Source organism: Hibiscus syriacus, unplaced genomic scaffold (genome assembly GCF_006381635.1).
Source record: "Hibiscus syriacus cultivar Baekdansim isolate YM2019G1 unplaced genomic scaffold, ASM638163v2 tig00110270_pilon, whole genome shotgun sequence".
Classification (NCBI taxonomy): Eukaryota; Viridiplantae; Streptophyta; class Magnoliopsida; order Malvales; family Malvaceae; genus Hibiscus; species Hibiscus syriacus.
The window spans coordinates 1,048,856-1,073,002 of NW_024062656.1; the positions used below are offsets into that span (position 1 = coordinate 1,048,856).

At 32.4% G+C, this 24,147-nt stretch overlaps 1 pseudogene; it reads right to left on the reverse strand.

Annotated features, from left to right (window-relative positions):
• Nucleotides 1–19,447: 19,447 nt before the first annotated feature.
• LOC120115646 lies at nt 19,448–22,649 on the reverse strand (annotated as a pseudogene).
• Between the last annotated feature and the right edge of the window lie 1,498 nt (nt 22,650–24,147).

Sequence of the window (24,147 nt, forward strand, 5' to 3'; positions counted from 1 at the left end):
TTGGATGATGTTTTTTGTTTTCAAACTATGTTTTATGAGTCGTGTTTATATATGATGTTTTATTAGAGATAATAACATCTTATGGTATGCGTTTTAATTATTTTTAGAGATAAAAATAATTAAGTTTGCATGCTAGCTTTGCCCCATCATAGGTGTTTACGAGAGTAGGGATAGAGCTAGGATTTTAGGCCAGGGGCAAAGTATAATTAACAATAGAAAATGGGGGCTAAATCAAAATTTCAAGGTCTAAATTGGTAATTATCCCTATTTTTTAATGGTAAAATAAATTTGGGGGCAGTGCCCCCAGGCCTACATGGATCCATCACTATACAAGAGTAAACAAATTCTTATAGAGATATAGGAGGCCTATGTGATGTTTTGTTAAATAAGAACCTATGAATTTTTAATGAGAGCTAGAAAAATAATAGGTTGCAAATTAATCATTGCATAACTCATGAAGTACAGTGCTACAACATGATCATCTTGCTAGCAGCCAAATAAGATATCATCTTAGGTTCATCGGTCTGATTGCTCCATTGTTTGCCATAGCATTCCCCTGCTTCTATAATATTGATATTCCTCTTCTCACTTTATGTTTGTTAATCACCAACTTCAACTCTTCTTTACACTTGAACTCTAATGTAATTAGTTTTGCTTTCCGTGGGATTCAACATCTGCAACAATTTTGTTACCACTTTATTACTTGTTTGACAGTGTAAGCTTGCACTCTGTTATAGCATTTACATAACATCAATAATAACCCTTTCCTAAGCTCGAGATAGGTGTAAAAAATAAGATAAATACTACATCGATGATGAAGGTTTTTGCGGTCTAGGTGATAATGATGATGACGAGTCTTAGACATTCCCTCTTTCTTATGGTGTCGGGAATGATGAAATTGTATCGATGAACATTTTTTCCTTCTTTGATTGATCGATTCGGCTTGTTGTTTTTAAGATATAAATATGAGTTCTCATAATGTATGAGTCAACCTATGCAATCCATATAAATTGCCATTTTGAAGTCACAACAAAATGACTTTCATGTATGGATTAAAATCGTTAATTATACATTAGTAATCACTTTATCAAACCTTTCTCATTCTCCAATGACGTCTCTATCATTTATTGATTAGACACGTCTTTATCCTATATAATTAGTTCATTCAACAAATGTATGTTATCTAAAAACATAATTTATGTTAGTTTCATTTAAGAAATTAATTTTTATGATGTTATCTTGATTGAAAAAAAAACTTGAATTTAAGCAAAAATTTTGATTTAGTATCTAGTCTTGACCACATCATGATCATCATTAATATTCTTGTCTTGTCTCATACAAATCTCAACGGTGAAACTATATATCATTAGAGATGTAGACATACAAATTGGAGCCCTTCATTGGGCAGCTAATTTCAACTTCAAAAACATTCCTGCATATCTCACCAAAACTATATATAATATAGTGCAGAGCAATAATAATAAACATCGTCATAGTTGTTAAGTCTGCAATCAGATTGGAAGTGGGTTTAATGGGCTTACAAGAAATAGGTTTTCTGTTCCTAAAAGGCACTAAAAAGCCCTTCCTCGATTCAACTTTCCGTAAGATGCCTTATAGCCTATAAAAGGGCCTAATGGGTTATTCTGCCACCTCCATTTATTTTTCCCCTAATGAATTATTCTCAGATGTGATCGGATTAAATTATTTCGATTTTAATTTTTTTTACATATATACTAATCAAAAGTCAATAAATTTAAAAATCTTATATAGAACTAATTCTTTTTTATTAATTTGAGATGATTTTAAGGTAATTTTTATTTATTTCGTTTAACACTAAAATCGCCTGATGAGTTCACTCAACCAATTCAAGTATCGATCTCATGAATATTCTAACTCATAGGCAAATTTAATAGGACGACGACAAAATGAATTTAAGCAACCATTATTTAATTTTATCGATAATTTAGAATGATTATAAGGTAATATTTATTCAGAACTTTCTTAACATATTAACAAAGCACATACACCCTACAAACGAAGTTGTTCGAACTCAAGATTTATAGAAAAATAACACCATCATTTAAATCCTTAATTAACATAATAAATAGTTTCTTGATTAACACTAACATATTTTCTTTTCCAATTGTTCTTCCAATCCCTGTAACAGTGAGACCGTTGGGTCCAAATTTTAGCCATACACTTGCATACATATGGGTGATTTAGAAGATGAAGTAATCTGTCCTCATAATTAGCAATGGCTTTTTATTGATATTATTTTTCCTTTTGGACCCATGAAATCACTTTCGGAAACCTAATTAGTTGGTAGTTATTGAATATAATTGGAGTGGAATGATTAAAAGCTAGTCCTAGCTGATCATCAACGCAAAATCAACTTAATTATTAACTGCAAATATCCAAAGTTAGATCCATCTAAACTTAAAATCTCGTTATACCGGCATCTACAACTATTATTCCTCGAAACAGTATCCAAATAAAGACTTATATTACAAAATAATTACTTAAAGAATTTTTATTTCGAATGAGTTGTTTCTAATCAAAATAGGTGCATAAAGTATTCTTTGGTCGAAATAGACACTTAAAGTGTTTAAGTTTTAATCTAAATTTTAAAAAATTGATACGTGACATTAATTAAAGAATATTTTAAGTAGTTATATTGACAAAAAAATATTTAAATACAGTCAAACTAATTTAAATACTAAAATGAAGAAAATATATACTTTAAATACTTATTTATCATGTAAAATCTAATTACGTTCCATTTTCAACGTATAAAAATCTAGGGCTATATCAATGTTTAACATATAAATTTTATAAATATTTGTTTTTTTTCTCTCTCTCACTAATTTTTAAACAATAATTTTAATGGATTATAATCGATGACGATCTGATCGTCAACCTCCTCCATATTTCACCTTCTTTCTTTTTATACTTTCTCATTCTTTCATTTTTTTCCCTACTTTTTTCATCCCTCCTTTATTTGATCCATTATTTTCTTTTTCTTTTTTGTATTTTCTCAATGATATATCTTATCATTTCTGAAAAATAATTTGCTCACTATAAATCTCTATTTTTATAACATAGATTTGTTTTGAAGACATAGGACTTTTTATTTAATCAGTAACTTTTCTAATTTTTTATTAGAAAAGATAGATGTTTTTATATTGTTTCATATAAATTTAGTTTTGATTTCATAAGTTTTTTCTTTTCTTTTATGATTAGATTTATTGTTATCTTATTAATTGATGAATGTTCATTTTTTTTATTAATTTAACTTCTGATCTGGAATATCTTTAAAATGATTTATTTATAGTTATTCGCAATCATATTATATATATATATATCATATTATGTTGTGATAAAATTGATCGTCAAATTGTCATGATTATTATGTTAGTTATATTATTATTATTATTATTATTATTATTATTGAGTTTAGAAATTTTTATTGGAGCTGACGTTATTTATCTTTCATTTTCAACAGTAGTGTGATGTACTTTTTTTTAGAGTTGTTTAATTGAGTTTATTTAACTCTATCTTTATAAGGTACTATTTCATGGAATGAAGGATTTTTTTAATTGGGGTTTTGTCCTTAAAATGATACACTTCATATTTAGTCCTTTTAAAATTTAAAATTTAACACTTATACAATGGTAAAATTGTATTTAGGCCCTCCATAAATGTTTAAGTTTCAAATTAGCCCTTTTAAAAATTTTAAATTTATAAACTAAAACAATGATAAAACTACACTTTAGACCTTTAAATTTTTTAGGGTAAACTACACGTTTAGTATGTGAACTATCACTTTTATTCCATTTTTGTCACCCAACTATTATTTTTTTCAAAATCATACTTAACGTTACGTTTTGGTTTTATTTTGATCATCCTATGTTAAAAAATTAACAGAACTACTAACGTGACATCACCTTATGGTATGATTTTGAAACAAAAAGATGGTTGAGTGACCAAACAAAACAAAAGTGATAGTTAGAGTACTGACATGTAGTTTACCCAAATTTTATTACTTTCTTATGACCAAAAACAAAATCTTGATTCGGCCTTATTGAAATCTAAATGATTTGAATTTTTCTCAAACCAGACCGATGAAATTTAACTGTATTTAGTTACAACACTAATTATTTATTCATGTAGCCGATACACCTTTTTCAAGTGTTCCTTGATCCTCTATCAATCAAGCAATGGAAGGTAGAAAAGAAGAAAAACAAAAGCAACTTTATATATACCACAATATGTTGGGAAAATGACAAATATTAGACTATTTTCATACAGAGTCAAAAGCTTTAATCAAGATTGATCTTGCCTCCATAGTTGACAGAAACTAAAGATTTGGCTGGAAATTTTGGAATATTTGTATGCAGATAATGAGACCAGGGAAAATATGGACAGTCGTGCAGTGAATCAGATTCTTTCCCACTAACATGATTTCCATCATATGAGTTTTTTTAGTCTAATACATCTAATATCAAGTAGTTACATTGCACGAAACAAGTGATCTCAGTAGTTAAAGATATCTAATATTGGATTCGAGTAGGGACTGAGCCATGATTCCAACTCAAGGGGCAAAATATAATTAACCATCAAAATGAAGGGGACAAAGTATAATTAACCATAAAAAATGAGGGGTAATTTCAAAATAAACTAAAACTATCAACTTTAATTTAGGATTTACCAATTTAGTTTTTATTACAAAAAAATAGGGGGTAGTGGCCCGTCGGGACGAGGCATAGCTTCGTCCATGGGTTCGAGCACGTCATTTGCAAGATTGTTTGAACGTTCTTTATCAAATGGTTTACATCTTTTGACAGTATACAAAGTTCAAAAATTTAAATATTATCTTATAATCACTCCAAACTAATCAAAAAAAATATCGCGGTAAATAGATCATCAAACTAGAACTGTATACAAAGTTCAACATTTAGTAAGCATTTTATGACAGAAAAAAAGAAGCAACCACCGAAAGATATCTTCTGAAATTTTACGTCTTTTGGTTGATTAATAATCAGTTGACATGAGTTATGACAAATTAATATAATCTATTAGAATTAAATCTACTGTTGTTTAACAGTTGATTCTTTTCATTATGCTTAATCTACATACCTACAAATACAATTACGACTTTATGTCTTACACTCATATATAATAAGGGTTAGTATATAAACTCTCGTACAAAACAAAAACAGGATCGGATCCCGGTGGGTCTTTTAATCTATATTTTTTCTTGAATCATTTTTTCCTACCTATTGAATATTCGGACTACTTTAAACGTCTAAAATTTCACCATAGACCATCAACTACTATTCTATATCAAAATCAAAAGGAATAAATAGGAAGTAACTATCACAATCTCCTTGTTACCATCAGCAAAAGATGATTGCAGTGATGAAAATTGTATACAAAATGGAATCTCCATCACATATTAGTGACGGAAATTGCCAAATTGGTGACGGACCTTATCAGTAATAGAAAAAGTCTGTTATTGAATCTGTCACTAACTATAGACAAAGATCACTTAAAAAAAAGAGTATAGACTCGACAAATTTTGTCGTCACTGATGCCACAAATTCTGGCAGTGTTAAAGCTCTCTCGATACTTATTTCTTTCGTAGGTAAAATTATAAGTCAAATTTATTAAACATTTTACCTCTCTACGCATGTAAAAAAGACATTTGAATAACGTGAACAGAAAGGAATTTGAGTGTTAAATCTAATAAGAAAATGTCAAACTCAACCCCACCAAGGATATTTATTACCCCAAAGATTCAAAAAATCTATGGTTTCTTTTGACTTGTATTTCCCATTGCCCCAGAAAGTAAAAGCAAAAAAAGAACAAAAACCCTAAAATCCAGTCTTTTGGAAGATCTATATAGCATTTTCTAGAAATCTTTGCCTTTTCTCTCTTTGGTTTGTAAATGGTGCTTTTCGACCTAAAAGAGGTGCAACCAATACAACCAACATACATAAAGTCTGGGGGCAATGAAGAAATGCAATGTTATGGCCCCCCAAATTTCAACATAGAGTGCTTTGAGCTTTCAGACTGAAACAACTAGAGCTATTATCCCATTGGTTTTTGGTGATATTTATAATCCATAATGTCATAATTATCACATAAAGTTTGATAAAATAGTAAATCTGATTTCTATTCTTTACTTTGAAGTACTTTGGTATCAATGTTTCATTTTGGGATATTAATCCCTCGTTAGATGAAAAATGTTAGTTGACTAACAGTCAACGCATATCACTGACGTGGCAAATTATGTGTACAAAATGATGACATGACATATTTCACGTCATTATTTTTGATTCGGGACATGTACCATATCATCATTTTATGCCATGTTATCACTTTAGACGCATGATAGTATCATGTCATTATATTGGACATGTGACAGTGCAACATTATTACTTCAGACACATAAGACTTATCAATTCAACATGCATTGATCGTCAGTAAATTAACAGTTTCAATCCTATTAGAGGTCTTTTATTTAAAATGAAATATCGCGAATCAAAGTATTAAAAAAATAGAAATCAAAATAATTATTCTGTCAAAGGTTATAAATATTTTTTTGGCACTATGCTTGTTTATAAATATATTATATATATAACCTTTTGCTTTTGCATTGTTAGAGTTCGTGCATACAAAGAGGAAAGAAATATAAAGACCAAACGAAGTGTCCTTCATACAAGACCAGAGACACAACAAAAGCTTTAAATATCGAGATGTGACAGTTTGATACGTTTATGTTCTAACAACCATAAATCTGTTGGCATAACATTGGTCGGAAAGGTCTAAAATCCCATCTATAAACAATGAAAAAAGAAAAAAAGAAAAAGGGTTTTTGATTGAAATGCATTTTGTCGACAGGATTACTTGAAGTGGGTGTAATAATTGTGGATGAAGATTGATTCTTTTTAAAGATCATTTGGTGTAACTAGATAGCACATGCTTGGTTTCATCTAAGTGTGACAATATTGACTGTTTGTTTAAGTGTTCGATTAAATTCCTTAATATAATTGGTCATTGCAGGTAAATGATAAAAAAAATAGGTAAAGTGAAGTTATCAAGTGGTTTTAGTGATAAATGAGAATATTATTTTTTCTAAAAGTTTTTCCTTCGAGCAGTTGTGTCTGCAGGATGTGTGTGTATAATCAATAGGTTAAGAAAATTATGAACGAATACTACCTTATGATCATCCTAAACAAATGATCCCTCAACTATAGGGGATATTTTATTGAGTCCCCTGATTATTAAAAGTTACAAAACGGTCACCTGACTATTTGTATGTTTCCAACTCATCATTTTATGTTAAAAAATGGGCGATCATTTGAGCTAGACATAAACATGTTGACTGAAATGTGATCAAATATGATTTTGGAACCATTTGAGTTGTATTTTGTGGATTAACTCTTCGTTTACATTATGTCAACGAGTCAATGCTTGAAACATCATGTCGTCAAGCCAGTGCTTGAAAGAAACGACATTGTTAGTTGACATCATTAAAATATGATTTTATTATATTCCATTTAGCATGTTAATGCCCAGTTAAGATGATCATTAATTTTTTATATAGCCAGGGATTCAATAAAATAATATCATATAGACAGCGACTAGACAAAAAACCCCATAATTGGAGGACCATTTTTATATTTTACGAAAAAATAATAATTTCACTAAATAAATAGAAATAAAACAAATATATAAACATATCAATATTTATGTAAAATAAATTATTAACGTGTAAAAAGTTGTATATCTTTAATATTTTACTCATGAAATATTAAAGAAAACACGATACAAGTACTTATTTTTTAAAACATTTAATTACCATATCACATTATAAAAAATATGTTATAAATTTGAACATGAGATAGAATAATATAATCTGACTCAAATTTAATAATACACAAGTGCATAGAAAGTCGTAATCCTATAGTTATAGAATTATAATATGAAGGTTATAATATCAGTTTCTAATGTTTTAAATATATAAAAAATAATTATCTTCTTTCTTTTTTTAAAAAAAAATCATATTTATCACCCATTGTTGAGACCTTAATTGTATTAAACAGAAAGATTTAAAAGATAAACAATAAAATTGAAAGAGAGGATATTTTGTAATATATGTAAATATGTATACCTAGATATAGATATTTTGTCAAATGTAATCTATTTATAGCAAAGATGGAAGGGAGACCAATTAATTAAGCCTATAGGAGGAAAATTTAGAGAAATGATTTAGAAAGAAAAGTTGTTGTAGTGCCTTTAATAGACAAGGGGCGTGGCTCCAATCGGAGACTGATAGGTTTAAATTTGCTTTTAGTTTTGGATGCATCGAAAGATACTTGGAAAAAAACATGTGAAAAAAGTGTTTTTGCTTCCAATACAAATTAACTATACTTTTAAAAAAATTAATTTTCTTTTCACAATCCCTTATTGACGTGGACTATGATCGCTTTCAAGGTCCTATTGATTATGGACATTTGAAAACATGACCTTATACCAACAATATTTATGGATATAGTCATTATACTGATTCCCACTAATATTTCTATTACATTGTATTTATCAAAGTTGATATCAAGTATAAGTTTGATTTCAATCAGCTTACTATAAAAGATAATAGGTTCTGATATAAACAAGGATGAACCGAAGATTGTAGTAATTATGTATAACAAGTATTCCCATAGGCATTAAGTCTCGACCTTGTATCAATGACCACTGGTGTTACTCTCTGATCGATCGCTTTTATCTGTTTACTGGTGTGATATGTTTTTGGCACTAACTTAATTTAAAGAGTTAATTAGAAAATGCTTTAAAGGGTTTGGTCGATCTTTGATATTGTATAAAAGAGAGTTTATTAGTGAGAATGACGGTAAAATATTGGAATTGAATTTTGAGCGTGACTCTAAAGAAGTAAGTTGGTTAAGCACAAGTTGTGTTAACATATCGTTGTTACCTCTACTTTTTACAATTTCATTTCTCGTATCGGTTGGCACTGATCAAGTGTTGTTCATTGATAAATACGACACTTGTAATTGATATCAGAATTAGAATTCAATCTAATTTAGATCATATCCTAAAGTGCTAATAACATAGAGATTATCTACTAGCAGAGCATCACTTTTGATTGGAGGAAACGATCTTTATTGGTGCTTAAGATATACCATCAACTCTGTACTCTCGGCACACCACCGAAGAAGATACATCATCAATCATATCCTCTCGATAATCTCGTAAGGTTTAATACATCTCTGACTTAAATAACCCTTTCGATCAAATCTCAACAGCTTTTTCCAAGATGAAACTTGTAGAAACACCTATCACCAATTTGAAGCTTGTTTAACATATATTTTATTATAACAAATAAATAAAATGTTTTTGGATTTAATCGAATTTTTCAATTGATTCAAAAATAATTCATAGTTCAAATTAATTTAAAAATATGTTTTAAACGTTTTCTAAATTTGTCAAACTTTTTCAAATACTTACTCGATCATTTTTATGCTTAAAACTATTTTTGAAACACAGAACATGACAATTTTTACAAAATTTATAGCATGGTTTCGAAACCCCATGAAGATTTCGAAACCTCTGAGGTAGAATGCTCAAAGTTTGAAAAATTCCTGCTTGGTTTGGAAATCCCCTGTCTGGTTTCGAAACCTGCTATCTGGTTTCTAAATCACCTTGCATGGTTTCTAATCTCTCTGCCTAGTTTCTAAACTCCCTGTTCCAATGATGATATTTTTTAAGTTATGAAACTCCCTCTAGTGGTTTCGAAATCACTATGCAGAAAAGTATAAATTGAGTAGAATAAAGGCTTCAACGGTTGTAATTCATCTCCAACGGTCATAAACGGTTAAAAACTCATTCCACACAAATAAACACTCCAAGGACACTTGAAGAAGGTTACTACACCTTCCCAAGCTTAGAGATCAAGAGAAAATAGTTTTTATTCTTATTTCCTTCATTTTTCTCTTGTACATAAGTGTATAGAGCTTAATTGCACATATTCTTGTGAGCTTAAATCTTAGTAAACACCTACATTGTGAGGTATTCTTGTTTACCAAACATCCTTTTTGTAAAATGGGAGTTGTTCTATCTTAGCCTTTAAAACGATAGGAATTTGTTAGAAAAAAGAAAGAACAAATTAGTGAATTTGTTAGAAATCCTTATTGTGAAGCTAAGGTAGTAGATGCAGACTTCATTGAGGAAGTTGAACTACTCTATATCTTGTATCAAAATTTCATGACTTCATTGAGGAAGTTGAACCACTCTATATTTGTATCAAAATTTCATATCCTTTCTCCTCCTCACCTAAAATTTTTAAAAGGCCAATTCACCCCCTTTTGGCACCTTTTTTGTTGATAGATTGAGTCTAACAATTAGTATCAGAGAATTTCAAATTGATGGTTTAACAACCTGTGAAGATCCCAGAAGCACTCTATCATTTTAAAATTCAACCGAGAAAGATGGCTTCCACCTCCGACTCATTCTAGTTAGAGGACTCCCAACCAATTGACAAACCTTCATACTTCAGTGGAGATAACTATGATCATTGGAAGAAATTAATGAAGTTATTCATTCAATCCATTGATCTTCGTACATGAGAGATGATCATGAATGACTATTCTTCTCCAACGAAGAAGATAAAACAGTGGAGTGACCAAGAACGAGAGAAATGCCAACAAAACTCCATGGCCATGTATATTTTATTTTGTGCATTTGGTTCCAATGTATATGAAGAAGTTTCTTAATGTTCTAATGCCAAGAACCTATAGGATAAGCTTGAATAACTTTATGGTGACAAGAAAGAAGAACCATCAAATTCAAACATCCTCTCAAATCCAAAGGTGGTGTGCTCTATGGCTCTTAAAGAGCACGAGTTATCTTTTAACTCAAATGAATTATATTTATATTCTTTTAATGAGTTACAAGATGCATAAAATTAATTATTTTTAGATTTTGAGACCATTAACTCTAAGTACGATAAATTGATTTTAAATTTAAGGTTGAAAATAGTTTTCTTTTGAAAGAAAATTGGATTTTGAAAATCGAAATAAAATTTTGAAAAATAATTTAGAGTTTTCAAAAGTGACAATTGAAAATTTTGAAAAAGATAATTTTGATTTAACAATTAAGCTTGAATGCTTAACAAAAGAAAAGAAAATCTTTTTAAATAATTCATCTAGCTTAATAATGACAAAATGCACACATTTCATTATCATGATAACAACGTTCATACATGTCCTATAAAGAAAAGACATTTAAAAAAATAGACAAGTATAAGTTCGTGAGGGAACTAGAGACATTGGTACTAACTCTCAAGAACCCGAAGTAATATGGGTACTAAAATTCAAATGAATGTCTCTGGTAGGTATGTTAGAAATGAAGAGTAATGCCAAAACATTTGAATGCTCTAGTCACACAAAAGAAGGATAGGTAACATCTAAACCTAATGTTTATTGATTTTGTACATTGGCTGCCTATTTTGATGTTTTTTTTATTAGCATGGGATTTTTAGCATGATGGTTTATATGTAATTTTTTGTCTCATGCATAATGACAATGTATTATGATGAACATGTTTTAAAATTAAATGTTTTTATCAACATTTAGTTCATCGTAATTTTTCTTTTTTCAAGTTTAACCTTTTATGTTTTAATGATTTTTTTTTTCAAAATATCTTGACTTTAATGTGATTTTTTCAAAAAATATTTTTAAAACAATTTATACCTTGATTTATTGGATATTTTTAACAATTGGAATCACTTTAAACCTATGATGCCAAGTTTGATAATTTTTTAAAATCTTTTTCAATTGGTATCATTTTTAAAAGGTGCATAGGTAAGAAATCTTTAAATTTTCTTCTCACTTGCATATCCCTTCTTTTGTTTATTTGCATATAAGAATGAAAATTCCTATCTTGTGAGCTTAAATCTTTTCACATAATAAAAATACTCCAAGGACACTTGAAGAAGGTTACTACACCTATCCAAGCTTAGAGCTCAACAGATAAAACTCTAAATCAGTTGAAGCAGAACAATATAAAATTGATGCTTTGGCTTAACCTTTTAACAAATCAAGCATCTAGAAACATTATTCGTTGTATCTCTTTTAAGTCTAGGACAATAATATAGCTCCCAAATATCATGATGCATTTTGTTACCATCAAGCTGCATAGTAAGTGGATTACTATGAGCCCAAAACAAGATAGCATCTCATATATACATATCATCCGGAACACAAAGTCTCGAACAAAAAAGACATCAAAATTAAAACCATAATCTCCACCATCTCCCTAATTAATTAATTGAATCCTCCTATCTAAAACCTTATAACCTAATTGTTTGGCCTTAATAAGCTGTGACAAGATTAACTTAACTTGAAATTATATTATCAAAGCACTATCACATGATAAATTAAGCTAGAAAACATCACTCTTAAATCAACCATGAACTCATGATTCAATCCATTCGCAACAACATTAGCTTTTCCAGTATGATACTCAATAGGATAATGATAGTCGTTCAACAACTCAATCCAACATTTACCTCAATAGTTACTTTTAAACGAGGAGATACTTAAGACTCTTGTGATCGATCAATATAATACAACTTTTATAATAAATATAATAGCGCTAAATTCTCAAAGCAAAAATAACAACCACAAACTTCAAATTATAACGCTCATGCAGTTTTAGGTTCCGAGAAACATATGTTACCATCTTTCTATCTTGCATCAAAATAAATCCAAGGCTTGAGTATGAAGGATCACTATAAACCCAAAAGTATGGTCTGACCCCTAATCCAGTCTGACCCAAAATTTAGAGATTTAGAATATTGCACGGAACCACCAAAGTGACTAACCATTTTTTCGAAAACATTTGACACATCCATAAATGTAAAATATTGTAAAATATCAAATATAATATGCCTACAAAATATGGGGAGCACCTATAGTAGTCTCAAAAAATACATAAGTTCAAATAGAGTTTACGACTCAATATTATACAAAGATTTATGACAGTGCATGCCCACTAAGATACTAGAGGCATACTTTGATAACTGATCAAGTTTAGAAGTCCTACAACTAGCGATGAGCTCCTCCAACTGTAACCTAAGAACATGCACACGGAAACACATTCCAAACATTGAACTCACAAGTTACAAACACATTCCGAACATTGAGCTCACAAGCTATAAATGACCTGATACTTGTATGCATTCAACAAATGAGCATGCTACAAGTATAGTTATGACACTAATTGATTTACTAGTTTATGGATCTTTTTATCAAGGTGTAGTATGGGGTCACCTTAGCATTATGAAACACACACCTCTATTTGCTTAATAGAGGACCTTATGTGAGATTTGGGTCACATAGCATCAACATCTCACAATTACCTTAGGCTAGGTCCAGGTCACGTAGCGTCGACACCCTGTCAAGCTAGTCTACTCCTCTAGAGTACTCATAACATATTTGGGACACATAGCATCAGTATAATATCCAACCAGCGTTTTAACTGCCCGTGTACTAAATTGGGTATATTTGGATAACCCCTTACTCATCTAGACCATCTTCGTATACAAGTGACTCAGGTGTCCTCATTATTTCCCGAGCATCAAACAGGGCACAAGTTTATAGAATCTTACCTCATAATGATCTTATTTTATCACACAGCTATAAATGTTCTCACTTGAAAGCTAATAATAAAGTTTCCCTCGAATGAAATCTCATTCTAGCTCCCTAGGTCAAGAAAAGTTTATAGCCTTTAATTCCACGATGGTACTGATACCCAATCTTACGGTATCGGTACTTCCTCCCCTTAAGATATTGATACTTCCCGAGTATCGATACCAAAACAACATACTTGAATTTGAAGTAGCCCTCATTATCGATAACCCTACCTAGGATACAGATACTCCCCTCTAATGGATATCGATATTGCCCCGAATATTGGTACCAAAATTACATTCGATGTTTACAAAAATATACAAGTATCAATACTCTTACATAAAGTATCAATACCATCCCCTATCGTATCGATATTTTCTTGGTATCGTTACCAAAATAGTCTAATAGAATCTGAGTTGATCTTCTATTATCAATACCACATGAACGATATTGATACCTCCTCATAAAAATACTTTGATTTTAGCCTTTTTTAAATGAACAATATCATTACGTTTCATACAGTATTGATACCAAAAACCTAGAAAGCCTTTTTTTCTCTCGTGTGAAACTCCTTAAATCACTCCTTAGGCCCTCATAAGACCCCCCAAATGGTGATTAAAGCTTATGTAAAGTATAAGGGTCATGAAAGGTCATTTATTTATGCATGAACAACATCAAATACTCATTTTCATACAATGAACCCAAAATGCACCCACATCCTTGATAACACATACAAGCAATCACACTACATACATTGATCTACAAGTGGTATAGAGGGGTTAGAAGTGTGTTACTTTATAACTAGAAACTGGAGAATCAACCTCAAGCGCCATTTTTTTTTTATCTTGATTTTGGAGCCTTCACCCATTTCTCTCACTAGAAAAATCAAAGAAATGAGCTATTAACTCATCTTAGGACTTAGCAGATGTAGAAACATAATTCTAAACCTTAAAAATGAACTAGAACAACTTGGAATTCAAGAACCTAAAACATCCACTAAACTTCTTCCATGGCTACTACAACTATTTGTGAAGATGATGAGCTTAAAGGAAAGCTAAAGAGGAGGTGATTACGCCTCTTACTATATGAGATTCGCACTAGGAAGATTGGTCAACAAAGTTGCTACCTTTTACCATTTCACACTTGAAAGAAAAATATAAAGAAGAGTTAGGAATAAGACAAGGAATGGTAGAGAAAATGATGGTTTGCCCGCATACATCTCCCTCCTTAATTGATTTTCAACTTTCAAAATAGTTTAGGAGATAATTTCACTCTAGTCCTTAGTCTTTTGTCCTTAACATAAAAATGCCTTTTTTATTTCTAATTGGGCTCAACTCAAGCCCAATCCATCTCATACTTGGACCAAGGTTTCCAACAAATCTATTAGGCTACTTCAACACATTTTCAGTTTATCCCAAAATTACTAACCCAAAAATCAGGGCATTACAACTATCCCCTCCTAAGAAGAAGATTCGCCATCAAAGCTTACCCGAGTAGAACATATGGATACAGGAGTTGCATATATTGTCGGTCTCCTAAGTCATTTATTCGACCCCATGATTCCTCCACAAGACCTTCATTAATGATATCCTCTTGTTCCACAACTCTCTAACTTCTAGAACCAAGATTCTTATCGGTTCATCCCCATAATTCATGTATTGGCTTACCTCAATATGCTCTAGTAGAATAATTTGCAATGGTTCTGATCGATACTTCATAAGCATCTATACATGGAACACATTGTGAATGTGCTCTGTATCTGATAAAATGCGAAGTTACTTCCCTTTACACTGGAACCTAAGCACTCTCTTCTAAGGTGACACCTTGAGAAATACCTTTTCGCCCACTTCAAACTCTATGTCCTTACTTTCAAATTTACAAATGATCTTTTTCGGTCAAAAGCTTCATTCAAATGACCTTGAATCAATCGAACTTTTTCTTTAGTTTTTTTTTTATCAAATTGGGACCAATCAATTTCCTCTCACTAAGTTCTGTCCAACACAAAAACATTCTACACTTCTCAAGTACAAAGCTTCATAGGAGGCTATCTGAATACTAGATTGGTAGTTGTTGCTATAAACAAACTCAACCAACGGAAGATGATCCTCCCAACTACACTCGGGATCTATTATACAACATCTAAGTATGTCCTCCAAAATCTAAACCATGCACTCAAATTGACCATTAGTCTGCAAGTGGAAAGCAGTACTAAAATGTAGTCGGGTACCTAAGTCTTATAAATGGTTTCTAAAATATTAAAATGAAACGAGAATTTCAGTCGGAATATTCAATAACGACACTTCATGCAATCTCAATATCTCTTAAATGTACAATCTACCAACCTCTTTGAGGTGAAATCCATTCGTACCGGTAGAAAATGAGTGGACTTGGTTAATCTGTCAACCACTACCCAACTTGTCATGTTTCCTTCGCGTCATCGGTAACCTAGTCAATAAATCCATGGTCACCCTATCACATTTCCACTACAGAATCTATATGGGCTGAAGTAATCCTGATGGAACATGATCTTCCACTTTAACTTGATGACAAGCTAAGCACCTAGATATGAACTTATATATCTTCTTTTTTCATGCCTGTCCACCAGTACAACTGAAGAAGGTCTTCGTACATCTTGTTCCCTCTGAGATGGACTGAGAACATACTACAATACACCTCACTAAGAATTATTTTCCTCAATTGCTCGTTCAACACAACACATAATCGACCCTAAAAGTATAACATATATTCATCCCTTAGCTCAAAACCAAGGGCCTCAACTTGTCGAGCTTGCTCAGATATAGCTATTAAGTGATCATCGATTTTTTGAAGTTCTCTCACTTCCTTAATTAGTTTAGGTTCAACTTGCAACTCAACTTAAAGTTCATTATTGGTTAAACTCAACTACACGAACAAAGCTTGAAGATTAGACATTGTTTTATGACTTAACGCATCCACCACTACGTTCATCTTACCCGGGTGATAATATATAATGCAATAATAATCCTTCAACATTTCTACCGAATGACGCTGCCTCAAATTTAACTCCTTTTGAGTTGAAACCATTCAGTTAAGCATAGCTAAATACAGTTTAGTATTTACCCATCTCTGATTGAGTCGAAACCATTCAGTTAAGCATAGCTAAATACGGTTTAGTATTTACCCATCTCGATTGAGTCAGCACCAGGGCTTGAGTTAAAACCTCATTAAGCTTCTCAAAGATTTGTTGGCATTTATCATCCCAAACGAAAGGAACTCCCTTTTGAAGCAATTTATTCATTGGAATGAAGATCATCACAAATCCCTTTACAAAACAATGGTAGTACCACTACTAGAAAACCCTTTAATAACGCGCAATGCACATCATCTATGGTGCAGATGACACACAAATTCGTGTCATTGAAGCACCGATATAAATATCAGATGAGCAATTGTGCATCATAAATCTATAACGCACATTTATGATGCGTATTTATGATGCTCATTGCGCGTCATTGAATCCCCCATCATAAATGAAGATGGCATACATTTGTGTTTCATAAATTTATGACATGTATTTATGACTTACATTGCGTGTCATTGAAACCCCCGCCATAAATGAAGATGACACACATTCGTGTGTCGTGATTGTATTTCGTAAATTATATATATATATATATATATTGTAGATTGATAAATAATCAAACTAAATCACATTTAATGCCTCATAATACTAAATATATATCATATTATATATAAGCAATCCATTTGCATACAATATATTCACATTAAGTGATAAACATTTAAATTTCATAAAAAATTGTAGAGGGATAAACATTCAAATTCCATATATATGGAATAATGTGAAAATTTAATATTCTTTTTAGAAGGATAAAACATGCACAATTCAAAATACAGAGTAACAATCACTGCTAACTGCGAAAGTGAAATATGAAGAGGCACCTCTACATGCTTCAAGTAATCTGGAACATCCGATTGCTGCATGTATTTCATTCCTTCAGCTGCATAAAACTTGGATGTGCACTCCAGGAAAAGCTTCTCAAAACTTTCTGAGTAAATGCCCAGCAGTAAACATCTTCAAAAGATGGTTAAGTAGTGTCCTGTCAACTGCTTCACCTAACCTGCAATCAAAACAGACACAGTGGATTATAAGATAAAATTTAATTAACACTTGAAAGATAAGAATTAATTACTAACATCATCCAAGAAACTAAGGGGAAAAATTTATGTGGAAGGAAACTAAATGCATGAGAATAACAAGAAAGAAAGCAACAAAATAGTAAGTTCCTCAACAATTTTTAGGTTTTTCTTTGAGAATGATGGAAGCACTGATAATTAAAATGAGCTAAACGAAGCAGATTATAGTTAAATTGATTATGCATCCTAATTGACCTTTCTAGGACCTTCTTTCCGAAAATGAATATATGTAACCACCTTCTACCACTAAAATCATAGAAAAAGAAGTAAAACAAGAAAATAAATAGTAACATTGAAACAACATTGCATTTTTTGCATAGGTTGTTACTTTGAAACCCACAAAAAACATAATAGGAAATTTTTTGCACATTTCAACTTGAATTTTGTTAGAGTTACCTCTCACTCTCAATCATTCTTAAAAGACCGGTGACAGTTTTGTGCTCAACTTCCGGAGCTAAGAAAGATGTTTACGGAAGAGTTGCAGGCCCATGTCTCACAAAGAACGTACATTTGGGTTTTGTTTAACATATGTTTTGTCCAGGTACAAGGCTATACCACGAATCATCAACATTTCATCATAAAGATCTTGCCAACATTTCTCAACAAGCGATAAGAAAACCACCAGGTCAGGGCTTTGCCCAACCAAAGATCCTGTTACAAATAGGAGGATGAAAAACTAAGGCACAAAATACTTGATTTCAATCAAATTTATGGAAAAAATACTCAAATAGAAGTGGAGACTTACCTCTGCAAATAGGAGCTTCTTGCTCAGAAGCTGAATAATGCAGCTGAGCCACAAGTTGAAGAACAATTTCTACCTGAAGATGATGGGAGAAAACCACTATTTGAGTTATTTTAATGAAAAATACCCAAGTACTATAGAAGGACTTAAAAACTATACTGCTCGGACTCTTCATTTCTCTTAAAGTACTCATGGCTTTCACATTTTTCAAACATGTAAGGACACGTTCCTCCAAGGATCATCCAAAATGCATAACTTGGAAAAAGTTGAGCATATCGGTCTCCGACACATATCCCTATCCGACACTCACAACCAAGTAACATTGCTCAAAAACCATGCCTTTGAAAAAGCCAATAAGCCTAATCCAGTAGCACTAACAATCCCCAGTGTAACAGACAAGCCATCTGATCCGACCTGCATATTATCACAAAAATATAGAAGAAAACGAAAGAAAATGTAGGCAAGTAAAACTTTCCAACAAAGAACATTGAAATAGAATTGAAAATTTTATTGTTTATACTTTTTGTGTCTTGTTAGTTTGTTGTTGCCGAAACAGATGTAAAAATTTCCCAAAAGATCTAGGAATTGCTTGAGGAAAAAAATGAAATGAAGATACATACCCCTAATTGAGTGCGTGAAGAGCAAACATAAGGAGAAGGAAGAGAAGAGGAGCTAATGATAGGAGTGTCTCCGATGTGATTTGCCTTGTGTTCGATGACATCTTCACTTGTAATACTATCCAAAATGTTAGAGAAATAAAAAGGCAACCAATTCATCCAGTTAAACTGATTCTTGTTGATTATCTCGTACGATCTTTTGCTATCAAGTTCATCTCTTGCATTTGATGTTCGATAGAAACCAAACCGGTCTGTTCAAGGAACCTACATAAGTAATCCAATCAATAAAATTCAGGGTGTATGTAGAGTAACAGATTCCAACTAGAAAAAAAAGATTAGAGATTCAATTTCGCTGCTCCGAATCATCATCCCCATGCATATGTAATTACACATTACTTGCATAAAGATCATCATAAGAAAAAAACACTCATTTCAGGTTGCATCCTCCACTTAATTGTTCTAAAACTGAGAAAAGAACTAAGCAAGCATGCAAGAATCGACATCTTCAAAACTAAATTTGAGCCCCCTACTTAAACTTGTTATCTAAACCATGTCATGTTAGGTCCAACCCTAACTGAAATCAAATATAACAGATTACATGACATAGAGGCATAGAACATTGTAAAAGTTGTAAGCTACAATATTCATCATGTTTAATACAGAACACTCAAAATTCCTCTAAGTTGAAATAGATAATATAGCAAAATATACCCTGTTTCTCCAAGTATGCTCTCAGATCTAACATAGAAAGTTTGTCTATGACTCATACATAGTTCCTGGTTTTGTTTCGAGCTATGTTGTTATCATCGTCTCGACACATGAATATGAAACACTATTACTAAGGATAGTTCAAATAAATGAAAAATCTTTAAAAAAATTTAACCATACACATGAATCTGACACTCCTATTACATCAGCACTAGAATCTGAAAAATCTTAAAAAAAGTTAACCATACTCATGAATCTACTAACACTCACACACAAATCTGAATCTGAGTAAAATAACATTCATGTAATGATTAAAACATGAATACCACATTATGCAACTCCAAAATTAATGAAAAGCTAGAAAATTTAATATTGACTTGACTGGGTAAAAATCTAGCAAAAAAATTAAGAAACAGTACCAGTTAAGAAGCAAGAAGAGGGAAACGGCAATTAGAAACATGAAGAATCAAAGAAGAATCACTAGAGGAGAAAGTTAAACCCATCATAACAGCAAGGAAAATACCCAACCTCAGAAACGTCAATTTTAGTGTATTCCATGTTGGAGCCTGAAACCCAAACAACAAAAAGATTCAAACTAAATTCAAATGGCTGCAAATATCATGTATAATAGATCATCGAGAAGGGAATTAAACTGACGTTGACTCCAGGAGCTAAAGCTCCGAGTAGAACTTCTTGGGCTGAAGATATATCACCTCCTACTTAAAGAGAAAAATGGACTGATTCAAAGAGAAAAAGGGAAAAAGAGAAAAATGGGGGAAGCAAGCGGCGTTAACTTTGTTATCGAGGGGGAAGAAGCGAGAAATGATGAAAATAATGGGGGGAATTAAAATATGACTTTTACAGATGACACACAATTAAAACTGTACTCCGTGTTTTGTAAATTTTTTGGATTATGACTATTAATTATGACACACATTATTGTAAGTCATAAATCGTTTAGATTTTAAAAAACATGACATTTTTTATGACACACATTTTTTGTAAGTCATAAATTAGCGGTGTCATTAAAGGTATATTTTCTTGTAGTGTACCCCATAAGTCCTAAAAAACTATATACTTCAGATATGTTATGTGACAATTCGCACTCAACTAAGAGTCAACTTGGATGCCCTCGACCTCTATCACGTGACCCAAAAATGATGTTTTTTAAAGAAAAAAACTCGTATTTACTGAACTTAGAAAACAACTGACGTTATCTCATGGTCTGAAGCACAGTACAGAGGTGATGATCATGTTCCCCTTCGGACAACGAGTACACTGAGATGTTGTCGATGAATACCACTATGAACTGGTCTAAATACTAATGGAAGATCAATTCATCAAATTCATGAATGCGATTGGTATATTGGTGAGATCGAAAAGTATTACCAAAAACTTGTTGTGACCGTATTGGGTTTTAAAGGCTATCTTCGCTATGTCGGCCTCCTTAACCTTTATCTGGTAATACATCGACCTCAAGTCGATCTCAAAAATACTTTGGCTTGCTTAAGTTGATTGAATAAGTCATCAATCCTTGGAAGTGGATAATGATTCTTCACGTCAACTTATTTAAATGATGGTAATCAATGTACAACCTTATTGATCCGTCATTCTTTTTTACAAACAACATTGGTGCTCCTCACGATGATATGTTCATTTGAATGAACCCCGTTCTAGAAGTTATTGAATTTGGGCCTTAAACTCCTTCAACTCTATCGGTGTTGTGCGGTAAGGAGTGATGGACATCGGAGTTGATCCTAGCATAACCTCAATACCAAACTCTAGTTCTCTATTAAGCGATAACCTTATAAATCTTATAGAAATACATCGAAAAAGTCCCTCACCGTGCAAATATATAGCCTCGTCAGATTTGTAACACGAGTGTCCACTACGTGAGCCAAGAATGCCTTACAACCATGGCTTATCAATATGTGGGCCTCCAAGGCCGAAATAATTATTTCGGTACAACTAAATTTTTCACTCGCCATCACGATATTGGTGCCATCTTACTTACAAAGTTTGAGTTGTCTAGCTCAATATCTCATACTTACATCATGCTCATATAATCCATTCCTAAGATCACATTGAACTATTAGAACGGTAACTCTATCAAATTGACTACGAATGTTGACCTTGGATTTCGACTAGATATTTATAATAGACCTTGTCCACAATCATGTTCAGTCCTAAGAGACTCGAAACTCAAACCTTGGTTTCTAAGTTTTTAGTTGGAATACCCCTCTCTCGGGTAATCTCAAACAAATATAGGAATGGGTTGACCATATATATATTAAAGTAGTAATAGGCAAACCAAATATTGTAAAGATACTTGAGAAGACGTCGATGGCCTCATTATCCTCCTAGGTCTGAATTACATACTAACAAGAGGCAACCCTAGCCTTATGACCAGCTATAGATCTGAAGATGCCCTTACTCAACTGTCTAGAAGCTGAACTATCATATCTCTGGAAGGATTCTCGACCCTTTTGAACAGTTTACGCCAATCTCTAAGCATCTAATGGTGTCATACTCGCTGGCTCCAAGCAATCACTAATAAGGTGCTTGAGTGACCAATATCCGTAACATGCTTGAGAAACCTGGTGGCACTCCCTCGAGTGTCTTCTTCCATAATGTCAGCATGTTGGGGGCTATGTTCCTCGTTAATCCATATGTCATCGTCACAGATGTTGAAGCTAGTGACCTTATATGACCCTCTGGTCCATGTCGGTGAAATAAACCCTATCCGACCTCTAGGACTAAGAAGATGATACCTTCACGACCCTCGGGAGTCTCAGACCCTTTTAACCGAAGTCTGATATGGTCCAACAGAATATGATGCTTGACAACTTCATCCTTGATGGTCTGTCCCTGATGCTCTAAAATTGTTCAATTGCCTTGGTTTGGCAGGTCACCTTGGAGAAGACTCTAGGTAGGTCGATTGCTAAGTAGGTGGGATGTCTATGTGGAGGCCCTCCCTAAACCTCATGCAATTATGCACCTCAGTAACTACTAACTTTGGTGCATATTGACTAAAGCATTAACTCACTCTTATATTCATATATGGAGTAGTCTTATTGGGTTAAGCGTAGGAATCAATCCCTCATATAATGTACTTTCTATAAACTCAAACAAAAATAATTCTCATGTCGGTCACTCTAGCTCTAGTTCTATCTCTACGGTCTCCCAACAATCTATCTCATCACCCTTTAATAAGGTAGTGATGTACTCTAACTTACCCTCAAAGGTAAGATGCATCTATCACAAGGTATGAGGGTCTCACGGAGCCACTGGTCGATAGCAGGGTCATCATCTCCCAAACTAAGGAAATCGATGGTTTTATAATGGTAAAGTCTCTAACATGGTATTCTTGAAGGGCTACAGGAATGGAACAGGTGGAGCGGGTAACATGTGCCCTAGGTATAACTCTCGCTATGTGCCTCAATACATGCGTGAGGTCTCTAAAGAACTGCCTCGTCTATGCTCACATCCTTCGAGATAACCATATACTCGGAATCATGCATAAAATCATCTCTGGTGTTTCTAACTGGAGAGGCATAACTCTCCTCACGACCCTCCTAACTATGGGTAGGATTGTCAGTCATTAGCTACGAGTTTTCAAGGAAAAAAGAAGAGTCGACATAACTATTTTTAGATATTTAAGTACGCTTGACACTCTAGAGATATGTACATCACCGACACCTTACGAATCTAACCCGTAAGTCCTAGGAAAGACTAAACATGATTCTCTGATACCACTAAATGTAACACCCTAATCTGATTGACCCAAAATCTAGAGGATTAGATTACACGAAACCATCAAAGTGGCTAACCATTTTTTGAAAATATTTGACACATCCGTAAATGTAAAACATCACAAAATACCAAATATATTAAGTTACAAAATATGGGAAGCACCCAATAGTCTTAAAAATACATAAATTCAAAGAGTCTACGACTCAATATTACATAAAGGTCTATGATAGTACATGCCCATTATAATACTTGAGATGTACTCTGATAACTATTAAGGTATAAAGTCCTGCAACTAGGCGATGAGCTCCTCGAACTAGAACCTAAGAACCTGCATAGGAAACATATTCTGAACGATGAGCTCACAAGCACAGTGCTACACAAATAATAGAGTTATACTACATGCATTCAAAAAATGAGTATG